Below are 7,185 nucleotides of genomic sequence, written 5' to 3'. Positions count from 1 at the left end.
AGGAGCAGTGGGGCCTAGAGCACACAAATCCCTAACACTAAGTAAAGAATACCATGGTTTTCCATGCGGACCTCTTCGTCATAATGGAAACAGTAAAAATCATATCCAAAAGAGGGTTCGAGAAAGTAAAAATTAAAATACTTTCGGACAGCCAATCGGTTCTCAAAGCCTTGAATAGCTTCACATTGAAGTCAAAAGTCCAAGAGTGTAACAATGTGCTCAACAAACTTAGCACTCATAATCAGGACTCACTTATTTGGGTACCAGGATATGAGGGACAAGAAGGAAACGAAAAGGCAAACTTTTATACCAAAAAAGTGGCAGAAGGGCTATTTATTAGACCAAGCCCACTTGCAGCTTTAACAAAATGCATAAAAAAGGAAACCAAAAAATGGATCCAAACTAAAATCAGAGATCACTGGAACGGCACAAGCAGCCTTAATCACTTCGATTGAACTTCAATGCCAACAGAGCAAAATCTGCTCTAACCCTAGATGAAAAGGCCTCAGATTACTCTGTGGATCACTTACAGGTCACTTTGCCTGTAATAAACACTTTAACACAATAGGATTATCTAGTACAGTATCATACAGGTTCTGCTGTGATGAAGAGGGGTCTATCGAACACTTAATCACCAACTGTAAGGCATTAGGCCACAGCAGACACAGAATCCTGGGCTCGTACCAACTAGAGGAGGAAGACCTACAATTGCTCCCTCCTAAGGAGCTCGTTCGATTCGTCGGTATACTAAATAATTATAATTAAGTAATTAGAGGCGCACAATAGATGAATCTGGTCGCAGTGCATAAAGGCCTTAGCCTAACCCGTACAAACGTTGCCATTACCATAGAAGAATCTCTCTTGCCAACAACTGCTGCTTTGGACTAAGTAGGCAACTGAGTAGTAAAGTCCTCTCTTGAGGCTCTCAGCGTCCTATCGTATGGCGCAGAATTTTGGACAATGACTACATCTGATGAAGCATCCTTTGGAGTGCTTAAGAGATAGAATCTGCAGAAAATTGTTGCAATGGGCTGTAAGAGCTTTACGACGACATGAACATAGAACAGCGAATAAAGATCCAGCGGCCTCGTTGGCAGGGTCGTATCGTCGTCCATCCGTCCAATTGGCGCCGGTTAGCACGAGAAAGAAACGACTCGCTTTGCTATACTCAGCCAAAATCGCTTAAGTGGGTATCGGCCAGTCAAGGATAAGAAGAAGCTCGAATTTATTACAAAAATTAGAAAAAAAAACCTAAAAATTGTACGTGCCAGTTTCGCGGTTTTTAATTGGAATATCCTGCGCAATACCATTTTTTCCTATAGGTTAGGTTAGGTTGGCCTGGTTGGCAATAAGCCACGCATAGACCTTTGGTCCTTAGCGATACCAGATGAAGACCGACCGAATCTAAGTAGGGCTGGGAGCTCCGCTTCTGAGACGTCTTCCAGCCCTTCAAATAGTGGGGCTCCCAGGCATCTTAGTCGCGTTTTAATAATGCCGGACAAACGCACAACAGGTGTTCTAAAGATTCCTCAACATCCTCTATGCATTTCCTGCATTTATCCGTGGTATCAATCCCTATCTTGTACGCATGTGCAGCCAATAGATTATGACCTGTCAGCCTAGCTTTGATAGTTCTGCAGTCCTTTCGCGAGAGCGTAAGTACGAATTGAGTCAGTTTTTTGTCGTTGGTCAGGTTAGTCCACCTAGCTTCCACTTGCCTTTTCATGTGGTCGTCCATTTCGTTGTATACTGTATTTAACGGTTTTGGTGTGTCATTCTCTTGCTTAAAAAGGTAGTCTACACCACTTTTTGCTATCTCAACTACTACTTCGTTCCCCATAATGCCTTTGTGACCAGGTACCCAGTAGATATGCAGCCTACTGCTTGCGGCTAGCGTTTCTATGGCCTCCCTGCTCCGTCGAACATTTTTGGACTTAATACAATATGAGCTTATTGCTCTTATTGCTGTTTGACTATCCACGTATATATTAATTGTTGAGTTCTTTCTTGTTCTAGTGTAGGCCAGCTTCGCGGCTTTCCCCACAGCAAAAACTTCCGCTTGGAAAATACTGCTGTGGTCTGGCAGCTTGATAGGCTTCCTTATTCCTAGTTTTGAGCAGTAAATACCCGCTCCCAATCCGTCTAGAGTTTTAGAGCCGTCTGTATAGATGTGAAAAGTTCTATGGCCAGGCTTCATGCCTTTGTGCCATCTCTCCTCTTCAATTGTAGTGCGAAACCTTCTCTCCCAATTAAAGTACGGAGTTATGTAGTCCGTGCCACCTGAGCCCCACTTTCCTTTTGAGCTGTGACCGAAGGTTCTGCAGGTGAATACCCCCGCAGCCATTAGCCTCCTCGCGGATTTCGCTGCCAGGTTTTCCGCCATGAGGTCAATAGGTGGTATGCTGAGTATCATTTCCAGCGCCGCCGTTGGAGTGGTGCTCCTATAACAAATACACGAAATTTTTTTACATGAAAAAATTATAAAAAATCAAAAAAAATGTTCAGTCATTTCAAACTTCCATTTTATTACACTAAATATATTTTATCACAGCCGTGAAATTGGAATCAAAAGTTCATGGAGTTTTTCGAATTTCGTACCGACTTTTCAAATTGGATTTATGTGGTTTTTGTTGGACACTGAGCTGTGCTTTATGAAAAAATATTCCACATACGAAAACCAGATGAAGAATAGTCAAGTCTGGTTTAAATCTTGATATGCTATCTTTTGTCCTGGGCTGTGTGCGCTCCTAAATGTTTTTTTTTTTTCACACAAGGAAATTGTTTCAGCGTTTGATTGTCTTGTATTTTTTTAATTTTTCTTTTTTGCTAACGATACACAGCTGTTGATCTGTAAAAAACTTGAATTGTAACTAAAAGCTATGAAGTACTTACAAATCGCTTGTTGCAAGCAAAAACTGATAAACCCGTTAGCGATAACGCAAATCGAAAAATGTGGGCAGGCAGGCAGGTAGTGAATTACGAATCGATGTTAAAAACGCAGTCGTGCTAAAAACGGCCATCAAATGGAAAAACATTTTCACTCAAAACGCCAACAGACAGACAGATAGGCAAACGAATGTGCAGTCAAAGACAATCCAATTGCAGGCGAAATAGGCCCAGGTGATGGAGATGGGGGCGGCTTGATACGTGTATGACCAGGAATTACTAATTATCAGCACGTCAATTGCACAAAAGACCGCAAAATGTTTGCACAAATAGAAAAAATGTACATACATATGCAGGTGTGTGTGTGTGTGTGTGAACATAAATGTAACAACAGCATAGACCACAAAAGTAACGCCGCATGCAAAAAGTGGCAAATTGCAGACGAAAGCGCAAAGAGCCAAATTGAAAATTGAAAAAGGTTGTATTGAGAATGTGGAAAAAATAGCAGAATCTGGTACGCACGTACATTCACACTACATACTGCATGAACTTTAGTGGCAGCGGGAGTAGGCGACCGGGGCTGCCTGCTGCCAAATGCCAAATTGCGACAACGCGACTAAAAATATGGAAAATACAAAAATGGATAATCGAAAATCCAGATAAGTAAATTTTGTGAAACTAAGTAATTTCAGTTTTTTCGTTCATCTAAAAAAATTTAGAACCAGTGAAATTGTGAAAGAAGTTTATGAATAAATCGCTGCACAAAGGCCTCGATTGCAGGTTTAGTTTGCTCAATTTTTAATTGTTGCACTGCGGAACCTTTCGAATTCGTGCAAATGCCTCGTAGCTGTGCCGAATCGATTGCAGCTTTTTGATTGAAGCCACAATTGAAATAGGGCTTAGTTAGAGGACACCCACAGCTACAAAAACAAACCAAAAAAACGAATCACACATTTCTAAAAGTGAATACAAAATCTATTTCTCTGAAAAATGTACCAAAATGAATGAGAGAAAAAAGCCATACTGCGTTGCGTATTCGAAAAAAAGTGAATCACTTGTAAAGCAAAAACAAAACCCTTTTCACTTTGATGAATTTTCAAACGCACTCATTCACTTTTAATCGCCTGCAACCTCAACTTTGAATCGTCCCTTCCACGACCCATAAGGCCGCTCACGCAAAGGTGCTATGTGAAGCCACCGCTTAACTCTGCCGCCCGCCCACATTCGATATTGGGTATTGCAATTGCCACTTTACATTCTCAACCGACTTTGCTGCCCCATCACGCCACAGACAGTTTTTAATGCTTACTGACCACAGCCAAAGGCCGACGAGCAGTGGCGCGATTTCTGCAATGGACGGTATGAATTTCGAGAACGTATTTTGCGTTCGCATGCTAAGTAAAATCCGCTTGACAGACTTGTCCAAAGGTGAAATTAGGATAGGCTCCATGTTTGAGCTGCCGTGACGGCGCACTTGAAGAGGGCGGTAAGCAGCTGGCCATTATGGTACCGCCACATATTTGAAATGGAGGGACAAAGAGAAAGGGCGCATACTTGAACTGCGTCAACTAAATCTTGTTTATGGAGAAATGCTGTGTGTGGTTCTAAGGTAGTATCTTAGGGGCTTATGTATTTACTTTGTAGTTCCGCAGGCAGATATAAAAAGTGGCAGGCAAGATCTTTGAACCGCAGCTTCGCAAATCAAGGCACCTAAGTAGTAGACTCGGCAATTATTTCATCTCATCAGCCGCCATACAGTTACTGTAGAACGGACTTGAAATTTTGTACATGTGTGAGTCACACCGCAGGGATTTCAAGAGCACTGTGTCCGATTAAATTCCACAACTCTAATGGGACCTTCCCCCTTTATGTTAGGTTGGGCAATAAGTTGGTAGCATTTTTGCGATAGACTTTCATTTACACAAAAACAACAAATATATCAATAAGGTAATCAATTATGTATTCACCGTTGCTGTTTACAACCTCTTCCCACCTTACGACCAATTTGTTGATGTCGTTCCGCCAAAAATCGCCTGGTCTGGTGTCAAAAAAGTTGTTGATCCAATTTTTAAGGACCTCTTTGATATCGAAGACTTGACAGGGATCGGAAAAGATGGTAATCCGTCAGGTGCAAGGTCCGGAGAATTTAGCGGATGCTGAAGAACCTCCCATACGAGCCCTTAGAGTGCAGATCTGACGACTTGTGCAACACCGAGCCTGGCGTTTTCGCGAAGAAGTATGGTTTGAGCATGTCGATCAGGTCTTTTCAGTCGAATAGTCTCATTTACGCGGTGTAGCTGGGCAATGTAGAGCTTCTTCTTGACCGTCGCATTCCTTTCGAGCATTTCACTGGAGCCATGCCCTCCCAGTGCCGGCAAACACATATCATGATTTTCTTTGGATGAAGATCAGGCTTGACTCTTCGCTTTGGCGTATCTCCTGGAGCCACCCACTCCTTTCTTTGCTTCATATTGTTGTGTGGGCACCATTTCGCATTTCCCTTGACGATGTGGAACAAAAATCGCTGTTTATGACCGCATGCTGCTCGATGGCGGGCGAGATGCTGAGAAGCAATTGAAGACGACTTTCCTTGTTTTTTTCGTAGAGCTCGTGAGGTACCCAGACTCCCAATTTTTCGGTCAATGCCATTGAATAAAGTTGATTGAGAATCGTTTTAAGATCGCAGTGAATTTTTGCCGCCGGCTCACGACTGGTTTGGTGGCCGTTCCCCTCCAAAAGAGATTTGAGATATTCTTCATCGAATTCAGAAGGCCATCCGCTGTGGGTCATGTCATCGGCGTCAAAGTCGCCATTTGTGAACTTTGCAAATCATTTCCGTGCTGTAGACTCGCCTATGACATTTTCGTAGCAAATGTCTTGGGCTGCTTCGGCAGCTTTTTGACCTCGATGAAAAAGAAAGAAGAGCAGGTGTCGAAAATGTTGACTCTTGTCTCCTTGGTATTCCATTTCTAAGCCTCAAAGCTAATAAAAAATTAAATACCTCAAAAATACAAAAAAAAAAAATAGTTCTGTCGAGCAGAAAGGTTTCTATCGAATGAATACTTACTCTCTGCCAAACAGCAAACAAATCCTTGTAAAATAAAAGAAAATCTATAATATAAAAATGAATCGCAGAATGTGTTGGTAAGCGCATAACTCAACAACGCATGGACCAATCTTAACAATTCTTTTTTTTAAATGTTCCTTGAAGTCCAAGGGTGGTTCTTACGGCGAGAAAAGATCGAATAATTTCCGGGAAAACCCTAAAACAACCCTCTTCTTTTTCCCATACAAATATTGCGCGTTCGTGTGTCTGCGTGCTCGCGTTGGAGGATCTAATGCGTTCACACAAAAGGGATAATATCATGAACCCGACCAAATTGAAAAGTCAAAAAATGTAAGAGCTATAGATTTGATTGGCCTCGCAATATTCTTCTTTTTGTTTTAGTTTCAGAACGAGTTAAGGAATGATTTAATTCACAAATAATAAATAAAAATAGTTAAGTAAATTCTAAGAATAATCATGCAGGGCTGAACAAATCCAAACATATTTTAAGAATACCAAAAGATAAAAATATTTTAAGAAGAACAGAAGACAGACATATTTTAGAAGATCCACGGAGCAATCATAACCCATTTGGTGGTGCAATGGTTTTATTAGCAGAAATTGTTCGTCAAACATTGCCAGTGATTCCACGATGAACGCCAGCTGATGAACTCAATGCATGTTTAGAGGACTCCAATTTGTGCAAACTTGTCACTTAAGCAAGATTATGCGTGTCGAGTTACAAAATTACCAATGTGGAGACATATTCTCTAAACAACTCATTGACATTGGTAATGGCTAATTTCCTATAGGCACCTTGACTGGTTGCATTAACTTTCCTCAAAGTTTTTGTCAGCTAACTCGATCAAAAGATAAACTTATTTAAAAGATGTTTCCAGATGTTGCTCAAAATTACAGAAACCATGATTGGTTGAACGAACGGGTATTGTGGCTGCAAAAAACATAGATAAAAATGAATTCAATTTCAAAGTTCAAGAACAAATTACAGGCGAATTGAGGATATATAGGTAAATCAGTTGATTCGGCTACAAACCAAGATAATGCCGTCAAACTCGCTGGATTTACCAGGATTGCCACCTCACAATCTTCAATTAAAGGTTGGACCGGTAGTTAAAATGTTGAGAAATATCAACCAAACGCGTCTTTGCAACGGCACTCTGTTAGCGATAAAAAATTATTGAACAACGTGATAGAAGCAACTATACTGAAAGGAAAGTATAAAGAAGAAGACG

Source organism: Anastrepha ludens, chromosome 6 (genome assembly GCF_028408465.1).
Source record: "Anastrepha ludens isolate Willacy chromosome 6, idAnaLude1.1, whole genome shotgun sequence".
Classification (NCBI taxonomy): domain Eukaryota; kingdom Metazoa; phylum Arthropoda; class Insecta; order Diptera; family Tephritidae; genus Anastrepha; species Anastrepha ludens.
Note: the sequence above shows the minus strand (reverse complement) of the source record.